Source organism: Hypanus sabinus, chromosome 29 (genome assembly GCF_030144855.1).
Source record: "Hypanus sabinus isolate sHypSab1 chromosome 29, sHypSab1.hap1, whole genome shotgun sequence".
Classification (NCBI taxonomy): domain Eukaryota; kingdom Metazoa; phylum Chordata; class Chondrichthyes; order Myliobatiformes; family Dasyatidae; genus Hypanus; species Hypanus sabinus.
The window spans coordinates 16,627,315-16,648,519 of NC_082734.1; the positions used below are offsets into that span (position 1 = coordinate 16,627,315).

General features: G+C 40.6%; 1 protein-coding gene and 1 long non-coding RNA gene across 3 annotated transcripts in view; one reads left to right on the forward strand and one right to left on the reverse strand.

The window, feature by feature from the left end:
• Positions 1-2,461, reverse strand: part of LOC132383055 (myosin-9-like) — a 113,810-nt gene extending 111,349 nt beyond the window's left edge. For both annotated transcript variants that reach the window (XM_059953777.1, XM_059953776.1), the window contains exon 1: positions 2,280-2,461. The gene's annotated coding sequence lies outside the window, so the exon portion shown is untranslated. The remainder of the gene's footprint in view (positions 1-2,279) is intronic.
• Positions 2,462-2,666: 205 nt separating this feature from the next.
• Positions 2,667-20,751, forward strand: LOC132382763 (uncharacterized). The gene is made up of 3 exons (XR_009508455.1): positions 2,667-2,800; positions 3,856-3,907; positions 19,800-20,751. It is a non-coding gene; the product is annotated as an uncharacterized LOC132382763 (long non-coding RNA).
• The last annotated feature ends 454 nt before the right edge of the window (positions 20,752-21,205 follow it).

Sequence of the window (21,205 nt, forward strand, 5' to 3'; positions counted from 1 at the left end):
AGGTAGGTGGTTCCCTTCCTTCCTCAGCCCCCTGCGTCTTTCACCTATCACCTCCTAGCTTCTCACAACATTCCCCATTTCATCACCCTCTCCAGCCCCTCCCTCCCCCTTTTTATTCTGGCTTTTGCTCCCTTCCTTTTCAATCCAGATGAACGGAATCAGTCCAGAACATTTGACTGTTCATTTCCCTCCACTGATGCTGCCTGACCTCCTAAGTTCCTTCAGTCTTCTGTGCATGTTACTCCAGATTTCCATCATCTGCAGAATCTCATGCCTGTGTCTGAGATACAGGATCAGCCACAAACTTTCTAAATGGCGTAGCAAGCTCACCTACTCCAATTCTCCACAAAAGCATCATACTGATGACAAGCAACACACACAAAATGCTGGAGGGACTCTGCAGACTAGGCAGCAGCTATGGAAAAAGTGTACAGTCGACATTTCGGGCCAAGACCCTTCATCAGGACCTTTGTGACGCTTTACATTAACAATAACATAGAGCATCACAAGATCAAAATTTGGCATACAATTAGAACTTGATACAAACTTTAAAACAAGATGGGTTGTAATTTAGTGATAGAATTCCAGAGCTAAGCCCAGGCACAAAAGGTGACGAAACATACCAACAAGGGGTTAGACACTGAGACAAAGGCATCCAGAGGGTTATATAGGTCAAAATAATGAGGAATGAAGTCACAGTGGAACTTGAAAACAAGAGCCAATATAGTTCAGCAAGGACAAGAACAGAGGTGAGAACTATGCAAATTAGAACAGATACCCAAATTTTGGATTGCTTTAATTCAATTTTTTAAATATCTGAAAGGATGAGGCAACTGACCCTTAGTGTTTCTTTATTGCACTAACAGTGCCTGAATCATAATACCAGGCATACTCTCCAATATCCTTGGTTTTTGTAAAAAAAAATGCATGCTTCACCAGACAGATGACCTGCTACCAGAAGTTTTAAGTGGTAACATTTTTAAATTCTAGGAAATTTAACTAGCCAGCTAACAGAAAGCCTTGTAAGTTATCAGCACACTTCGTTATGAATCTTACACTTCGTCGTACTGCACAATCTTCTACTTAAAACTGGGTGGGGCTATATTGCATGCAGTAAAAAAAATCTTGAGAGGGTAAGCACAGCAAACAGCTCACATGCCATTTTAACAAGTTAGAATTTTTAAAAATCTGCCTGTAGAACTCCAATGAAAAGATTTTACAATTTACACAATCTTCCCCACCAAATCACCTTGGAGGACAAACTACAAATGAACTAGTATTGAAGAACGGACTTAAAGTTACCACCCGTATTCAATAAACACGCTAGGATGCTTTCAGTATGATCTTTATAAGGCAACTCTGTCCTTTACCTAATTATATAAAATTACCCGTTGTACTTTCCTCGTCCATTCGGTTTTAGATGTTCTACTATAAATTACAACAGAAAATTCTTATTTCATGATTTTAACATCGCTCAAGGTTAAGAGACTTATATGCCATTCATTGGATTCTGAACACCTTTAAAAAGATGATGGGAAGGGCATGGAGGAGTGGGTGGGGGAGGGGCATAAGATAGCGATCAAATGGCAGAATAAGCATATTTCAATCTCTCCTTTAAAAAATCTATATTGAAACCATTGTACAAAATCAAAGACACCAAAACTATTTTAGTTCAGCTTTGTAAGTACGAAGAATATTAAATGTTTTTTATTACATTAAGTAAACGCCGACTGCCATTTGAGCTGCTCTCCACATTCCAAGAATGCAATCAAACTTGAAGACTGTAGTCTTAGAAAATCATACCAAAAGAAAGGGAATTTGGACGGATGAAATCACTTCGGTTAAAAAAAAGGGGAAAAAGAAAAGGACAGGAAGCTCGTGCAGCCGGGGAGACGGAAGCCAAGCCCATATCTGCGAACTCTAACACTGAAGGTAGTTTCCATACTACCTGTCGTTATCATCTGACTTCCACAAGTTAATAACCCAAAGATATTACTTGCTGGGTAGTTTAACACAGGAGTTCAAAATCCAAAAGAAAATAAAATCGAATAGCCGGTAGGTTTGAAAATGCAATTCTCAATACAGTGATGACTCAATAGAAGATGCCTGTCGTTCAAACTTCCGCTTTTAGAAACGTTTAAAATGAAATACAAGTCAAGAAGTTGCCTGTGGCGAGCGCGCCGGCCCAGCCGGTGTCTGCTTCTTTTCCTGGTTTCACTCCCTTTTCCGACTCACTCCTCAACTGACCAAAAACTTAACATTAATTTTTCGCCTCTTACCTCCGCGATCCACGCGATTTTCCAGTGCCCGCTCTCCCTGTGGGAATTAGGCGGTGTGAAAACAGCGAATTTTGCTTAGGAATCGTTTTTTTAAAAAAAATTTAAAAATTCAAGCCTTCCGCTACCTGGCGTCTCTCAAACCGCCTGCCTCGCGCTAGCTCGGGCTCACACACTGGAGCTCGCGCACCAGCCGTCAGCTCAGCGTCCCAGCCCCGCCCTGCTGACAACGTCCCGCACCAAGCCCAAACTCTGCCCAGTAGGAAGGCCGGACCACTTGAGTGACAGCGCTGCTGACGATTGAGGTACGGCCGCCGCGCTCGCTGGCATCCGTCAGGGTCGGCCCCCGGATAGTGACCGGTGCCGCAGTGATTTTGGCGCAGGATTTGAGCGACAGCTTGTCCAACCAATGCTGGCCGGCAGGAGAAGATTGCGCGAAATGAAGCTGTAGGCAGTTTCTGACTTGCTTCGCTCGTAACAAGGACCTTGATGCAGAAAGATCAGCTACTTACCTTTTCTATTCGGTATGAAGGAATACATAAGCATATTAGAGATGGGTACTTGAATGCCGGCATGGACATGATGGGCCGAAGGGCCTATTCCTGTGCCATATAACAATGACGTGGAAGCTTTCTGATGATGGGTTTGTTAGAAGCGTAGCAACTCAGCTATGAACAATTTCCATTCATATTGTATCTGTAATTTTTAAAAATCCAAGATGCCAACTGTAGGCACCAAACTATATAACAGAAGGTACCAGGTCAATTAATAGAGGGCGCCATGCCACATTATTGGCAGATAATAGATAGAAAGATTTAACTTATGTTTTGAAGAAAAGAACGAGGTTTGGGTAAAGCCAAAATGCAACAGCCAAAAGGAAATGATAGCAGAGTAACACACATACAAGATGGTGGAGGAACTCTACAAGTTAAGCAGCATCTATGGAGGGGAATAAAGAGTGGATGCTTCAGGCTAAGATCCTTCATCAAGATTGGAAAAGGGGGGGCAGAAGTCAAAATAAGAAGGTGGGGGTGGGAGAAGTATAACCGGGCAGGTGATAGGTGAGACCAGGTGAGGGGGAGGTGGGATGAAGTAAGAAAATAGGAGGGGATAGCTGAAAGGGGTGAAGAAGGAGGATTGTATTAGGAGAGGACAGTGGACCAATGAAGATAGGGAAGGAGGAGGGGAACCTGAATGAAGTGATGGGCAGGTGAGGAGAAGGTGTGAGTCAACTGATTATTCCCCTCCATAAATTTTGCCCAGCTTACTGAGTTCCTCCAGCATTTTCCATGTGTTGCTCAAGATTTCCACAGAATCTTTTGTATTTATAAATAAATTGGGTGATATTTTTAATATATAACACACATGCCTTCATATCAATGACAGCCAAAATCTGAACTAATTACTTTCACTACACAACTCAATCCCAAAGCAAAACATTGTACATGCTCAAATGTGAAATAAAAATTTTAAATGACAAAATATTCGCAGATAAAGAAAGAGTTAGTGTTTCAGGACAATAATCTTTAAGCATTAAGCATAACCTAAGCCTTTACGATCATTTTCCATTTTATCCCAGATCTACTCAATCCTAGCAAGCTAAATGCTGGTCCAGATATGCTTTGAATGAGGTGAGTGTTTCTGTCTCCTATTATTGTTTTCAATTTCTCAATAATCCTATTTGAAGCCAACTCTCTTAGGTATTCAATCCTTCCATTAAGAAAACAAATCTTCTCTGTTAGCTCTGTTTAGGCCTCTCATAATTTTGTACATCAATATTTAATCTTCACTTAGACATCTTTGTCCAAAATAAAACCTTTACAATCTACTCAGTTGTTCCTCACAATGACAATTCTTCAACCCAATCAAAATTCTTGTAAATTTCTTCTGCATGTTCTTTGATTCTATTCTTCCTGTAGTATGCCAACCTGAACGGAACTTATCAGTAATACAAGAAGTTCTGCAGGTGCTAGAAACCCAAAGCAATATACACAACAGGTTGGAGGAACTCAGCAAGTCAGGCAGCATTCACAGAAATGAACAAACAGTCGACCTTTTGGCCATGACCCTCCCTCAGGACTGGAAAGGAAAGGGGAAGATGCCAGAATAAAAAGGTGGGGGTGGTGAGACAAGGGGAAGGAGGATAGCTAGAAGGTGATAGGCGAAGCCAGGTGGGTGGGAAAGGTAAAGGGCTAGAGAAGAATTAATCTAATAGGAGACTGGGCCATAGGAGAAAGGGAGGGAGGAGGGGCAACATAGGGAGGTGATAGGCAGGTGAGAAGAAGTAAGAGGTCTGAGTGGGGAGTAGAAGAAGAGGAGAGGGAGGGAAGGAGAAATCAATACTCATACCATCAGGTTGGAGGCTATCCTGACGGAATATAAGGTTTTGCTCCTCCACCCTGAGAGTGGCCTCATCATGGCCTAAGAGGAGGTCATGGACCAACATGTCAGAACGGGAATGGGAATTGGAATTAAAATGCTTAGGCACTATGAAGTTCAGCTTTTGGTGGATGGTGCAGAGGTGCTCAAAGAAGTGGCCCCCTAACAACAAACTTTTCTTCAATGTCAGCAAAACAGAAGAGTTGGCAATTGGCTCAGAATTGTAGATAAAGCATTACAGCACAGAAACAGACCCTTCAGTCCATCTATTTGTGCTGAACACCTAGACCATAGCCCCTCATAGCCTACCCATCCATATATTTACCCAAACTTCTCTTAAAGGTTGCAATCAAACCCACATCCACCACTTCCACTGACAGCTCGTTCCACATTTGCATCACCCTGAGTGAAAAGATTTCCCTTAAATATTTCACATTTCATCTTTAACCTATGACCTATAATTCTATCTCATCCAACCTCAGTGGATAAAGCTTGCTTGCGTTTACCCATCTATAACCCCTCCAATTTTGTATACCTCTATCGAATCTGCTCCATTTCCTGACACTCCAGGGAATAAAATCCTAACCTATTTCCCTATAACTGAGGTCCTCAAGTCCCAGCAACATCCTTATAAATTTTCTCTATACTCTTTAAGTCTTATTGATATTTTTCCTGTAGGTAATTCTTATAAAATTGCAACATGACATCCTAACTCCTGTATTCAATGCTTTGATTAACGAAGATCAATGTGCAAAAGTTCTCTCTTTGACCTGTTCACCTATGGCCTCTTTTGAGAAATTATGATCTGTTTCTCAGATCCATTTGTTCTTCCGCACTCCTCCCTCAGTGTCTTACCATTCATTCTGTATATCCTACCCTGGTTTGACCTCCCAAAGTGCAAAACCTCTCACTTGTCTGCATTAAATTCCATCGCAATTCTTCAGCCCATTTTTTCAGGTGATCCAGAACCCACGGCAAGATTTGATAGCCTTCCCCATTGCCCACAGTGCCACCAATCTTGGTGCCATCTGCAAATTTTCTGATCCCATTTACCACATTATCATCCAAATCATTAATATAGACAACAAATAATAATGTACCCAACACCAAACCGTGCGGCATACCACTAGTCACAGGTCTCCGGTCAGAGAGGCAACCATCTACTACCACACTCTGGCTTTCCTTGCTAAGCTAGTGTTGAATCCAATTTTCTACTTCATTGTGAATGTCTACCAAATCTTCTGAACCAGCTAAAATCCATGTTGACAACAGCCACTGACTTTCCTCGTCAACTCTCTTGGTAACTTCCTCAAAATAAGATTGGTTAGACATGACCTACCATGAACAAAGCTATGGTGATGATCCTTAATCAGATCCTATTTATCCAAATACTTATATATCCTGTCCCTTAGAATAACTTCCAACAATTTACTCACTAATGACTTCAGGCACACTGGTCTATAATTTTCTGGCTATTTCTTAGAGTCTTTCTTGAACAACAAAACAACATTAGCTATCCTGCAGTGTTCCAGCACCTCACCTACAGTTAATGATATTTTAAATACCTCTGCCAAGGCCCCTGCAACTTCTATGCTACCCTCCCACAAGATCCAAGGGAAAACATTGTCAGGCCATAATTTACCCCAGGACAGCAAACACCTCCTCTTCTGTAATCTGGATACGGATGACTTCAGGAGCTGGGGTAAAGCACATGCTCCTGTCTTCATCAGTGGTTGAAAAGGATGAGAGCTTCAAATTCCTAAGAGTGAACATCGTCAGTAACATGGTCTAGCCCAACGACATTGGCACCATTGACAAGAAAGCTCACCATAACCTCTAAAGAAACTTGGCATGTCCCCGTTGACCCTTAATAATCTTTTATCAATCTAGCTGGATGCATCATGGCTTGGAATGGTAGCTGCTTTGCTCATGACCATAAGAAACTGCAGAGTGTTGCTCAGCACATCATGGAAACCAACCTCTCCTCCGTGGGCTCTGTCTGTACTTCTGACTGCCTCAGTAAAGCAGCCAGCATAATGGTAGACCACACCCATCCCAAAATTCTCTCTTCTTCCTTCTTATTGTACAGAAAATACAAAAACTTCAAAGCATGCACCACCAGGCTCAAGGACAGCTCCTACCTCAATGTTATAAGACTATTGAATGGTTCTCTAGTACAATAAAACATACTCTTGACTTCAGAATCTTCTTCGTTGTGATCTTGCCCTTTATTGCCTACCTGCACTGCACTTTCTCTGTAACTGCTACTTATTATTCTGGGTTCTGTTAGTGTTTTACCTTGTTCTCCCTCAGTGTACCGTCTAATGATCTGATCCGCATGAACAATATGCAAAACATGATTTACGTTGTACCAATTCCAATTCTATTTCAAACAATGGTACCATGTTAGAAGTTTTCTGATTCTCCAGCACAACACCAGTTTTTCTTGTTGACAGCAACAAGATTTCCAAAGCACATGTTCACATTCCAATCTCACAGCAGCGACATTATACAAGTATTGCATGCCCATACAGAGGTTCATCACGTAGTGAAGCCAGGCATTTAATTTCATATTGTGCAACTCTGCTGAGCCTAAGCTTAAAATCACGTAGCCCATAAAAATTCACAGAACATTTGAATTCTGGTCTACCAACTCTCACCTAAGCAGCTGTTACAGAGGCATACTAGCAACAACAGCATCAGTTTAAGATTGTGATTAACCAAACAGCCAATGGAACACAATAGCATTTGTTGACATTCTCTGGCATACATCTTGTGACATAATGAGTGTGAACCAATGGCATGCTATCAAACAGTGATGTAAAGTCCATTCCTTTCATTGCTTTTGAACAAGTAACTACTTACAAAGCTGTTGATAAACAGTTACTAATTAATGTTGTCACCCTGGTAAAAATGATTGGAATGTCATTTAACCAGACAATAATCATAAAATGTGAAAGGACATAGCTATTATCTATCCACAAGCACACCATTTCTAGTGCTACACAGTATATGGGTAAGAAGGGGAAATAAGTTAAGACCCAGATTCCTGATTGGTATTCAGTAATCTCCTTTTGAAAAAATTCAGCATTTAAGTCTGATCAAATTGTATCTAGCTCCACAGATTAATTCCAAAATGGCTACTTAAACATGGTGGAAACAGGTCTGCAGATTCAGTTCAAAACTGCTTAATCGGCTGCTGAATCATTAATAGCAGCAGAATGATATTTTACCACAGCCAGAGGCATCCTTTGGTCTGTAGTTATTGACAATCCACATTTAATGTAGAACATAGAAGAACATGCCAGAAAACCTATGAATGATGTGTCAACTAAAAGAAACTACCACTTTGGATTACAAATATGTTGAATAGTGAAAGCAGCCTGTACTAGGCAGTTAAGTAAGATTACATTGGTTCAAATATAGCCTCTGCAGTCCTGCTTCATGAATGATGTTGGACAAGTAAGTAGATAATGTGAAAAGATTCCATGAACAGTCGTATCATTAATAATGAAAAAATCCAGCAAAAGCGCTCAAAACATTTGGACTTAAATAATGGGGAAACTAAGGAAGTTTGCTGGTGATTTTAAAAAATGGCAGTATGGTTAAGATAAAAGCTCTTGGCTGCAACAATGGATTGATTAAATGGGCACAAAGACATCTAATGGAATTCAAGATGTAAACAATCTGATGGAGGAACATCTGTGGGGGGTGGAGGGAGTTGTTTATATTTCAGGTCTAAATTGACTTGCTGAGTTTTTGCAGCAGATTATTTGTTACTCCAGATTCCAGCATCTGCAGTCTCTCGTGTTTCAAAACAGAACTCATTCTCTGCATTAGTGTGAGTTTATTATTGGCAATAAAGTTTAAAGTACATTTATTATCAAAGTATGTATATAATATACAACCTTGAGATTCGTCTCCTAACAGGCAGCCACAAAACAAAGAAACCCAAAAGAACCCATGAAAAATCTAACAAACACCCAATGTGCAGAGAGAGAAAAAAACAAATTGTGCCAACAATAAAAACAAGCAAATTGCATTCAGAACAAAAATGAGTCCATAGACACAAAGCCCAGAGCAGGCTCACAGCCACAGCCTTAGACTCAGTGCAGCAAAGGTAATTTATGATAAATAACTATGCTGAGAATTATATAGCCTCATTGAAGAAATATAACAACCATGTACCTTCTGGGAATCTCTGGTCCATTAATGCTCAAAGTGGAGAATGAGCATTCATGGTGGAACTGAAAACTTTCAGATCATGCTTCAGAATTACACAGGTGGAAGAAAGAACAGTCCACACCACAAATTACTACCCCATATGTAGAAGAGTCTGGATTCACACATTAAACTCAGTCTCAAGACAGGAGCAAGTCATCCCAGCGAGCAGCCTAAGAGGTTCAGCGGGAATGCTGCATTCTTTAAGGAGGCTTTTAAATTGATGGCCTAACTGGGAAAAGTTTGAAACTGAAAAGGTTTTAAGTTTCAGGGAAGAGAGAGGGTTGGCAAGATCAAAGAGAGTGTCACTGTTGAGACAGAAACCAAGTAAGATCCTAGTACTAATGCAATGTCACTAATCTGAAACATTAAGTATGTTTCTTTCTCCACAGCTTCTGCCTGACTTGCTAATAATTCCAACATTCCTGTTTTTATATCAGAGTATTAGAATCATAGTAGAGCTTGTAGTAAAATTACACTCTGTAGTACTGAGTATTGAAAGAGGCACCAGAGCTGGGATTTCCTCCTGTTTTGCAGCCAATTTTTCTTTCTCCTTCAATGAGTAGGTGGTTTGATGTGGTATTTTTCGTATTATGTGTTGTTTAGGGAAGTTGGCACCATACTATAAACAAAGAGCAGGCTCCAGAGAATTGCAATTTGGAAATTAAAATCCCCTCCGGAAAACACAGATGACTAAAAACAACTAAATCATGACAACTAAAAAACAATTAAATTTTGTGGAGTTGTAATGCACCTTCTTCATCCAGAGAGAGAGTGATGAAGCATCTGTTTGTCAATGGGGAGTATCAACAGATCACTTTCATCCACAAAGAATTTTGAACCATCAGTTTCATCCTGGAGATGCTTCTAAATATGCCAGTCAGAACAGTGATCTGCTGCCTGGTCCTAGGCTTTGGAAATTCCTCCACTAACATCTGTGGAACAAGGAAACCAAAGATGACACTTCAGATTGGTCACCTTTAATAAGAAGCCTATAGCAAAATAGCCAAAAAGTATTTTCATTTTCATTCTTTCTCACTCTCCCCCTGCTACTTTCTGGCTTGCTAAGAATTTTCAGCAATTTCTGCTTTACTTAACATACTTAGCAACTGCAATATTTTGATTTTACCTTAAAACCCATTTCCATGAGTAAGCTTTTGGTGACCTCTCCTTAAACATCTTTTTTGTATGACAATGCTTCTGTGAAGTACCTTGGAATGCACATTGGATTGAATAATAAGGAAAAACACTTATTCTAGTCCTGATGAAGGGTCTCGGCCTGAAATGTCGACTGTTTATTCTTTTCCGTAGATGCTGCCTGGCCAGCTGAGTTCCTCCAGCATTTTGCGTATGTTGCTTGGATTTCCAGCATCTGCAGATTTTCTCTTGTTTGAAATTATGACTAATATTGTCTTCCCCCTTACTTATTGTGAAATACTATACCAATTTCTGTTTCTTCTGTTATACCCTAACCACTTCAGAACAGAAACACAAGCAAGTCTGTAGATGCTGGAAATCCAAAGCAACACATGCAAAATGCTGGAGGAACTCAGCAGGCTCTTTTTCAGGTCTGAAAAGGAAGGGGAAAGATGCCACAATAAAAAGATCAGAACTGACTGGAGTTGTGGTCTGTATATTCAAACCTATAACAGAGCTTAACCCTGAGCTATTTGGAGAAATGTTAGCCTGATTTGGGTGGCAGGGTGGACATTCATCTCTACCAAAGGAGGTATAAGGTGCTCCTTCCCTCTGCTAGCCTACAGGTCAGCCTTGGGCAAGATGTAGCACCTGCTTAGCACCCCCTTCCCAATCAGAGTCACGTGAAACCCTGGGAGCAGGTGGTAGATGGTTGTACAAGCGGCTGGTGCATATCATAAATCCTGGTTATGCAACCACGATCCCAGGCAGACAATCTCTAAAGAGTATTGATAATGGTTGGGGTCATCAGTCATGTAAAGACACTGCCCAGAAGAAGGCAATGATACAACCTCTTCTATAGACATAATTGCAATGAACAATTATAGTCATGGAAAAACTATGATTGCCTATGTCATGACATGAACATGAAGAAAGATTAGCCTGATATTTCAGTCAAAGGTGTTACAGACTTACATAATATCCTAAGGATAGAACCTCATAACTATAAATGCATTTCCCATCTTACTGCATACTAGACTATTACCCAGTCAGACCTGGTTTGCAAATATTATTGCACTTGTGATTAGCCTGTTGTTGTAGTATTACATATATAATGCTTCACTTGTTCATATAAAATTTATTTAAATCTTAGATAGGAGTGGTAATTCATTTATATTAAATACATTTATACTAGGCCTTATTTCTTAGCAATATTTTTGAAAAATTATCTCTGAAAAGCATCCTGACATTTATGGTGTTCTCTTTCTCTCTGGGATCCCCATGATCAAACATCATTACTCTAGAATGCATATGCCGTGAAATTTATTGACTTTGTGGCACCAGTACAATGTAATACATAATGACAAGTCAGCTTGCAGAGAAGAGGTGCAGCGGCTAATGGACTGGTGCAGAGCCAACAACCTGTCTCTGAATGTGAACAAAACAAAAGAGATGGTTGTTGACTTCAGGAGGGCACAGAGTGACCACTCTCCACTGAACACCGACGGCTCCTTGGTAGAGATCGTTAAGAGCACCAAATTTCTTGGTGTTCACCTAGCGGAGAATCTCACCTGGTCCCTCAACACCAGCTCCATAGCAAAGAAAGACCAGTAGCATCTCTACTTTCTGTGAAGGCTGAGGAAAGTCCATTTCCCACCCCCCATCCTCATCACATTCTACAGGGGTTGTATTGAGAGCATCCTGAGCAGCTGCATCACTGCCTGGTTTGGAAATTGCACCATCTCAGATTGCAAGTGGATAGTGAGGTCAGCTGAGAAGATCTTCGGGGTCTCTCTTCCCGCCATTACAGACATTTACACTATACGCTGCATCCGCAAAGCAAACAGCATCATGAAGGACCCCATGCACCCCTCATACAAACTCTTCTCCCTCCTGCCGTCTGGGAAAAGGCACTGAAGCATTCGGGCTCTTACGACCAGACTATGTAACAGTTTCTTCCCCCAAGCTGTCAGACTCCTCATTACCCAGAGCCTGGACTGACACTTTACTACCCTATCGTCTTGTTTATTATTTATTGTAATACCTGCACTATTTTGTGCACTTTATGCAGTCCTGGGTAGGTCTGTAGTCTAGTTTTTTTCTGTGTTGTTTTTTACGTAGTACAGTCTAGTTTTTGTACTGTCATGTAACACCATGGTCCTGAAAAAACATTGTCTCTTTTTTACTACATACTGTACCAGCAGTTATGGTCGAAATGACAATAAAAGTGACTTGACTTGATAATAACAGAGAAAAAAATAAAGTGTGCATGTGAGTGTAATAGTTACATTAAATAAGTAGTGCAAGAATAGAAATAAAACTGTTGTGTTCCTGGGATCAATATTCTTTCAGAAATCAGATGGCAGAGGGGAAGAAGCTATTCCTGTATTGTTGAGTGTGTGCCTTCAGGCTCCTGTACCTCCTTCCTGATGGCAGCAATGAGGAGAGGGAATGACCTGTGTCACCATTTGCCAGGATAATGATAAGATAGGAAAAACTGGTGATGAGCTCATTATGTTTACTGTAAACTCGTTGAAATCTGAAGCTGGAATCTGACAGTCTTGCTTCACATTGAGGATGGAGAGATATTTGATACCATTAAACTTTCTTCAAATTGGCCAACAACTTATTGTTTATGTTGGTACTTCTGCAGAATTCTGATACGGAACAGAGAAAGCCCCAGATTGTTTTTATAGTTGGCGTCACATTAACCAATCCTAGCTAGGCTAGTTGATGAATGGAGTGTTACATTTTTATGTAGTATCTATTGGCTGGGTGAACAAATGCCAGAGTTTTAACTCCCAAAATATTGCACTTTCATTGCTGATGGAAAAATGTATGCAAGCTAAAATTAGGAATAGATGTAAATAGAATTGACTATGTCACCCACTAGGAGCAGATTTCTGTTACTGAAACCACAGTGATTGCTGAGACAAATGGGCCTGCTGTCGAACCTGTTCTTGATCTTACTTAGGCAATCACAAAGTATTTACCAAATATTACAGCCCTGTCCAATTTTCTGTGATCCCCTAAGCGATGATACAGATTCTGCTTCTGTTTAGGTTCAGATTGTTTATTGAGCATAGTGATTGACCAACTTGAGAAAATGTGCAGATGCCAGAAATCCAAAGCAACACATAAAAAAATGCTAGAGTAACTCAGCAGGCTAGGCAGCATCTATGGAATTGAATAAACCGTCATGATGAAGGGCCTTTGTCCTAAACGGCAACTGTACTCTTTTTCATTGATGCTGCCTGGCTGCTGAGTTCCTCCATCATTTTGTGTATGATTGACCAACTTTCTGCTCTCTAGCATTGCATGTTACTGCTTGATAGCACAGTCATTGGTCGTGGCAAGAGACTCACATGACAGGGTTATTAGGCTTGTCACGGCTCAGGAATGACCATCGATGGGCAGCCTCAATTTTGTGGAGCAGTTGGCATCTGAAGAGGCTAGGGTAGGCCACAGGTAGCAGGGGAATTGCAAGGGAATGTTAGAGGAAAGCTGGGAGGGAGGGAGACTAAGGTAGTTGGATTGAAGGAGGGAGGTGATCATGAATGTGCCAAGTGAGAGAGAGTGACTGATGGGAAGTATATGTGTGTGTTGGGGGACTGAAGTCAGAGTGCATCCAATGTGATTGAGAATGTACATCCAACCAAACAGGCAAAGTGTGGATGGATACATTCTCAATGCAGGCAAATGGAATCACTTTGATAGACAAAATGGTCAGCATGAACTTGGTGGACCAACGGACCTGTTTATATGCTATACGACTCTATGACAATGACTTGGTTGCGTACACAGTCCGTGCAATGGAGAGCCTAGTTGCTTCCTGCTGTCTTGAACATCTTGGACATTCTTGCCATTGGACCAAGATCTCACTTTGTCGAGGCCACATGGTTGCTGTTCCACAAAGGCCACCCCTCACTAAACAAATTTGCATACTGATATCTTACACTCCTTAAGAATAGAGTGAAAGCAAGTCTTCCTTGATTGTAAGAGACTTTGAAAGAAGGCATTTTAGTGAGAGTCTTCAGCTTCATTGGACACAGGAGAAAAGTACAAAAATAAACTGTAGCTATAGATAGACAGAGTGTCATAAAAATAGGAAGTTAATATTTAGAACACAATGATTTTTGGCTAATTCATATTTAATTTCTAGTCACTAGATCCCAATAGAGTTTGCTATGACTGGGGGAAGGGATTTGAATGGTGTGGTTTGTAAGGGCATTGCTGTTTCAGGCTTTGGGAAGGATTCCAGACTGTTTAAAGACTCAAACTGCCTGTGTATTTCTGTACAGCGATACGATGTTTAAACATTTTCATTCCTGGTCCTGCCCCCACTCCCAGTGGATTCAAAACCACATCACAAACCAGTCCGCCCCCACAATTCCCAACACATATTTTGCTCTTAAACCGTTGGGGTGAAATGCAAAATAAAAACTGAAGCAATTTTTTCTACTTAGTATCTAAAAAGAAGCCCATTGATGATAAAACACCCTTTCACAGGGAACAGCTGAAAGTTCATTTATTGTCTATGTTACTGAAACATACAGTGTGGAAGTTAAGTGGTTGATTCACAGGCCTTTTGCGGATTTGAACATCTCAGCAGAGCATGGCAGCAAAAATCACTCAACTGACGTCAATTTCTTTAAAAAGAAATGTAAAGTTATCTATGTCTTAATCATTGTCTTATGATATCTGCCAGAGAGTGGCAACATATGAAGTTTCATTAGCTGGTTAGATCTTGCCCGAGATGTTTGCTGTAGACCAATAGCTTGGCAACATTCCTATTCAAAATTTACAAGCTCGTACTTGAAATATGTCCGTTCAGAAATGTCCTGTGGAACTATATCCAACATGAATCAGCACATTCAAGAGAGCAGGAAGAAAGGCTAAGAGACGTGCATGTTATACACAATAGTTTATTCAGTTTTCATTGCACAGACTCAAGATTCTTGCCAATATTTAGTAAGATGAGCAGCTTCTTCAGAAAGCAATTACTTTCATGCAGTACCATAAATTATTAGTCTAAATGCCAACTCTACTTTCCTGTCAGCAAAACTCTCACTAATACTAAGTGATCTTGATTGTAAGTTAGCACAATTTTGCATTGAGCTGGTAGGCTTTAAGTGCCACTGAGTGACTCAAATATGTACCTAATCATCTGCAAACTGTTTTGTGGCTTGGTTTACAGACAGCAGACAGCAGCTGTCAGATATTCAGATTACTACATTCTACTTCCATACCATTTTAAAATTATTTCTTTGTCTTTCAATTTCCTTTACATAGTAACTTCCAAGTCAAATATATCCAGTCTCTAGCTTTCCCATATCAGCTGTTCCTCAGTTAATAGAACTTCCAATTCAGAGTCGGGTTACAGGTGCAAGCCTCAATCTAGAAACTTAAAACACAACAATCTATACTACAACTTCAATCCATTGTTGAAAGAGTGCTGCACTATCAGAGAAGCTGCCTTTCAAATTAGAAGGTAGAAAGTAGGCCTTCTTTCACAGGAGGTTGTAAAAAATCCCATACTAGAAACAGTATTGTTTGGCATGATGCTTTTTTGAGTTGGATGATCTAATTTCAATAATTGTATCCACGCTACCCACAATCCTCTGGCATTAACCACCTAATTCTTCTTTGCTGAACCAATATTAATCCAGCTGACCTTTGGCTGATCACTGATCAGCTCCAAATCCCACCTTTCCACAACCCCAGGACTACACTGCCACTTTGCTTCTTTAACCCTGGCTCAGCTTCTCCAGCCTAGAATTCACTAGAATACTCGGTGTATGCAGTTGCACTCAACATCAGTAAAACCAAGGAACTGAATGTGGACTTCAGAAAGGGAAAGTCAGGAGAATACACACCAGTTCTCATCAAGGAGTCAGGAGTGGAAAGGATAAACAGTTTCAAGTTCATGAGTGTCAACATCTCTGAAGATCTATCTTGGGACCTCAATACAATTATGAAGAAGGCATGCCAGTAGCTATAACTCATTAGGAATTTGAGGGATTTGGTATGTCACAAAAGACTCTTGCAAATTGTACAATGGAGAGCATTCTGACTAGTTACATTACTGTCTGGTATGGGGGTTCCAAGGCAAAGGGTTGGAAAAGCTGCAGAGGGTTGTACACTCAGCCAGCTACTTCATGGGCACTATTGCCCCACCCTTGGAGACATTTTCAAATGGCAATATTCAAGAAGGCAGCAGCATCATGCAGGACCCTCACCAAAAAGGACATGCCAACTTATTTATTACCATCAGAGAGGAGATACAGGAGCCTAAGAAGGCACACTCAATGTTTTAGGAACAACTTCTTCCTCTCCAGAGATTTCTGAACAGTCCATGAGCCCATGAACACTACTTCACTATATTGCTCTCTCTTTGCACTTTTTTTTATATAGAAATTTGTAATTTATAGCAATGTTTATATTTTACGCTGTACTTCTGTCACAGTAAAGCAAATTTCATGATATAAGTCAGTGATAATGAAGCTGATTTTGAGCAAAGAACCATGAGCATGTAAAGATAATTCTGAATTTTCCAGAGGCATACCACTTAAACAGAGCAATCTTTATCCCATTACATACAGAGTGATTGCCTTCAGAAAAACAGAACAACTTCTAGACACCCAGGCAGTATTTGAAGAAGACTTAAGAACTCTGTGTCCAGGCCAATATCATGGGAATTAGAAGAATGCAAGTCGCTTTCCGCATTCCCCACATTACAGCAATGACCACACTTCAAAAGTAAAGTTATTCCTCAATTTATGGAAAAAATGTATTCCTGGGTAATGTTTCATTAACCAAAAATTTGCCTATTATAAAAGCTGAACAAAATTCCTGTCCCTGGAGTGTAGCATGCTATCGGTGAAAAATGGCTTCACAAGTTAAAGACGCATAATCCAAAGGATCCATGCCTTTAGAATGTTAATTCATAAAATTAAACATTCATAAATCGTAAAATTTCCCGAAAACAATTTGGGACCTTTGGAAAAAGGTGAAAAGGTACCAAATAATTGAAAGAACTTTCTTCTTGTTCAGAAGTTGCTGGATCTCTACAGGGGTAATGCATCTTTAAATTTGGAAGCAAGAGAAAGACTATCTGAACCCCTTTGTTAACTCAACTGACACTGAAACACTTCGGCAGTCAGAATCACACATCGGCAAGTTCACACTTCTCTGCTTAGTGCATCCACTAGACAATTGACACAGGATTTCTAACTGAGGCATGAATTTGTATTAGTGCCTGGCAGCTAAATTACATGAGAAACATAACTGGCTGCTGCTTTTTCTGGCTAAGGCTTTATTGCCTGTTTAGTAACTGACCGGAAATATCATGATCTGGGTAAACTTTGGGGGCCTGGTTCAGTATCAACAAAGTAGAGGTCTCATTTCATTTATTACAGTTGCAGCACAAGTCATTTGTCCCAATAGCTGTTGACCCCAAACTTACTTTATGAAAGCCAGTATCATAATGTTCAATTTCTCTCTCACAGTTATCAACGCAATGTCTGCTTAAATCAAATAGTTACCTTCACCTCAGTAGCCAGGATTAATGAAGGCCAATATTAACTTGTGGTGTAAAGCCAGCAACAAAAGGCATTAGCACCATCTAAATTAGAGAGGCAAAGAAAACAGCCATTTGGCCCATCAGAAACTGACAGAGTGACTTCCCTGTAGAAAAGTTAAACAATTCCTAGACACCTTTGGCGCTATTTTGAAGAGCTGAAGACTTAGTCCAGACTAATAATGTGGAAGCTAGTAGTGTGAAAATTCCTTTCCACACTTCCCACATTTCAAATGTCCATAATGACTGTCACACATGCTCTTACACTTATCCTAAACTAATCCCGTTTCACTCTTCTCACATTCCCTTTGACCTCAGCTCCAAATCTACCACCTATGCAATGGACAATTTACCATAGCCAATTATCCTACCAGCAGTGGGAGGAAACCAGAGAGCCAAGAAGAAACTCAGACAGTCACAAGGAGAAAGTGTAAGCTCTGCACAGAGAGCATCTATAGTCAGGATTGAATGAAGCTAGGGTGCTGGAGCTGTGAGGCAGAAGCGCTTTTAGGTACACCACCTCTTCATCCAAGTCATTGCTAGAGGGCCCGCAAATTTAAATTGCCAGTCCTGATTTATTGTAATGCCTGCACTGTTTTTATGCACTTTATGCAGTCCAATGTAGGTCTGTAGTCTAGTATAGCTTTCTCTGTGTTTTTTTTAATTACGTAGTTCAGTCTAGTTTTTTGTACTGTGTTATGTAAACCATTTACATGGTAAACCAGCCCTATAAAGATCATAATTGCAAAAGCACGGGTAGCTCCACCATCAAAGACATCTTCAAAAGGCAGTGTCCTGAAAAACGTTGTCTCATTTTTACTATGCACTGTACCAGCAGTTAGGGTCGAAATGACAATAAAAGTTGACTTGACTTGACTTGACTTGAATTGAATGTCATTTCTTGTTTCTCCTCTCCCACTAAAGTTAGGTCGCACTTAACGCTCAAGACAGCTTTCATTGTTGCTGGATCTTCATCTACATAGGGGCCATAAAATTTAATTCCAGATGCTAGAAGAGCATTAGATTGAGTGTGGCATGAAAAAGACCTGTTAAATTTAGTCAATGAATAGTAAGGAGGAAAAACGCAATTGTTGGAATCATGTACTGTATAATATAAAGAAAGACTGATATATAGGTACTTTATTGATCCCAAAGAAAATTACAGTGTCACAGTAACATTGCAAGTGCAGAGATACAAATATTAGAAGAGAAGTAGAAAGAATAAAAATAAGTTACCACAAACAGTCTAACAGGAAGGGGTCATCATTTCCCCAGCTATAGGGGTGACTTTCGATCAGAAGCTCAACCGACCAGCCCTATAAAGATCATAATTGCAAAAGCACGGGTAGCTCCACCATCAAAGACATCTTCAAAAGGCAGTGTCTCAAAAAGCGGCATCTATCGTGAAGGACCCCCACCTTCTAGGACAAACCATCTCCTTGTTACTGTCTTCAGAGAGGGGGAAGATAAAGGAGCTTGAAGTTGCACACTCCAAGTTTTAGGAACAGCTTCTTCCCCTCTGGCATGAGATTTCTGAACCCATGAAAACTATCTCACTATTTTGCTCTCTTTTTGCACTATTTGTCTTTATATTTCTTATTGTAATTTCCACCTTGATCCTCCCCAAAGCAAAGAGATTAAAGGGAACACCTCCCCACATAAAGTTCAATAGTCAGTGAGTTAATTATGCCAGAGGTGTCACAGGTCTAATTTGAAATTCGCACTGAGCCAGATGAACAAAAGTGTTGTACAGAAGGGTTAATTGTTCCTGGGTTCACTCTGGGTTCACAGTCCTGATCGTTGTCTGACGCTGTGTACTAGGAATGGTATGTGAATGCTTGCCCGCATGTGAACACTGGATGAGGGCAAGATAAGGTCTTGCTGATTGCTCGTATTAAGTTAGCTGAAGCTGTTATTTCTGGTTGCCATCCATGTGGCAGAGGAGGTAGTTAGCAATGCTTAACTATCCAAGAGCAGATTAGTAGCTTCAGTAGTAGATTGGTACAAGTTGGAGATGTCACAGGGCAGCACAATGATCTCTACCTTGTGACTGATGATCGCAGCCATGCTTTTGCTATCCTGTCTAAACAGCATCCAGGAGATGCAGCTTGTTTATTGGTACCCCATCACCACCGTAAACATTTATTGCCTCCAATGTGTCTGCAGTGTGCACCACCTACTAAATTCACAGCTTTTTCCATCCCCAGATCACCTCAATATCACCTACCAAACGCCGAGCCCCATCGTCAAGGACAGCTGGTGCACAGGAACACCTCCACCTGAACACCATCATGTCTTGGAAGTACGGTTTCGTTATCGGCATTGGGAGTCCCTCCTCGAACTTTTGCCCTACATGCACAATCGGAGCACATTCACCAGAAACACTGTAGCAGTTTACAAAAGAAGCACAGTATCACCTTCTCAAGGTGAGTTGGGATGGGCAACAAATGCTGGCTTTTCCAGTAATGCTTAAATCCTGAAAAATGAAAAAAATTAAAATATATACATTTTCAGGCAGGTTAAGAATGTTAAAAATCTGCCTTATTCCTGAATTATGCCAGTATTCACACACATATCTAGCCAGTATCATTGGAACTTGACTGGAAGTCCATCTGATTTAATTACCCTTTTGTCTATGGACATTGAGTGAGCTATCCTCATCCTAATGCCAAACCAGCTGAGATCTGATAGGTAATTAAATCTGAGGCCTTCTCATCTGTAATGCTCAGTAACATGTTTGCATTACCGAATGATACGTAGTTAAGTACATTTGGGTCAACAGAATGATATTCTGTGGTTGGATGCTTCCTTTTAGAACTGCTATTGACAAGATGTCAGAGGCTTGAAGGTCAGTGAAAGAGATCTTCTTCCTTAATTTCACTATTCTGTACTACACAATAATGACAGCATATTGCTCCACCAGTTCGTTGCAGACTGCTAAATCTAATGAACTTGAAATTCAAATAATGATAAGGGAAATGACTCCATTCCACCCCCACTAACTTACACATGAACAAATAATCTGTAATTTCTGTGCAAATGTCTTAGTATATATATCTTGCAGAATATCTAGTAATTTTATGTTTTACACTGCACCACTGCCGCAAAAAAATCATGGCATATGTGAGTGATGATAAACCTGATTCTCTTATGGGCTATTGTGGACTGAGAGTGGAAAGGGGGCAGGGAGAGGGGAATCATGGATGGGGAAAGGGGAGGGAGTGGGAAGCACTGGAGATGTGTTCTGTAATGATCAATAAACCAATTGTTTGGAATCAAATGACCTTGACTGTTGTCTCAGGGCTGGGTGTGTTTGCACCCCCCCCCCAGCTCCTGGCATGCCTTCTCTGCCACCTGTCCCACACCCTTCCTGTGGTGCTCCACCCTTACCATTCCCAACATCCTTTGCTCCCGCCAGATTCTCAAACTCGCTCTCCGCTCCACATTGACAAATATAGTACCAAGCAAAAGCCTGAGGCACCCCAGCTATATACAGTACTTGATATCATCTTTTAAACAGTGAGGGGATGTGGAAAATAAGTCTGGTACTTTTTCTATTAAGTACACATTTCTAATAAGTTGGTATTTCTTAATAAGATGCTTGTGCATTCAA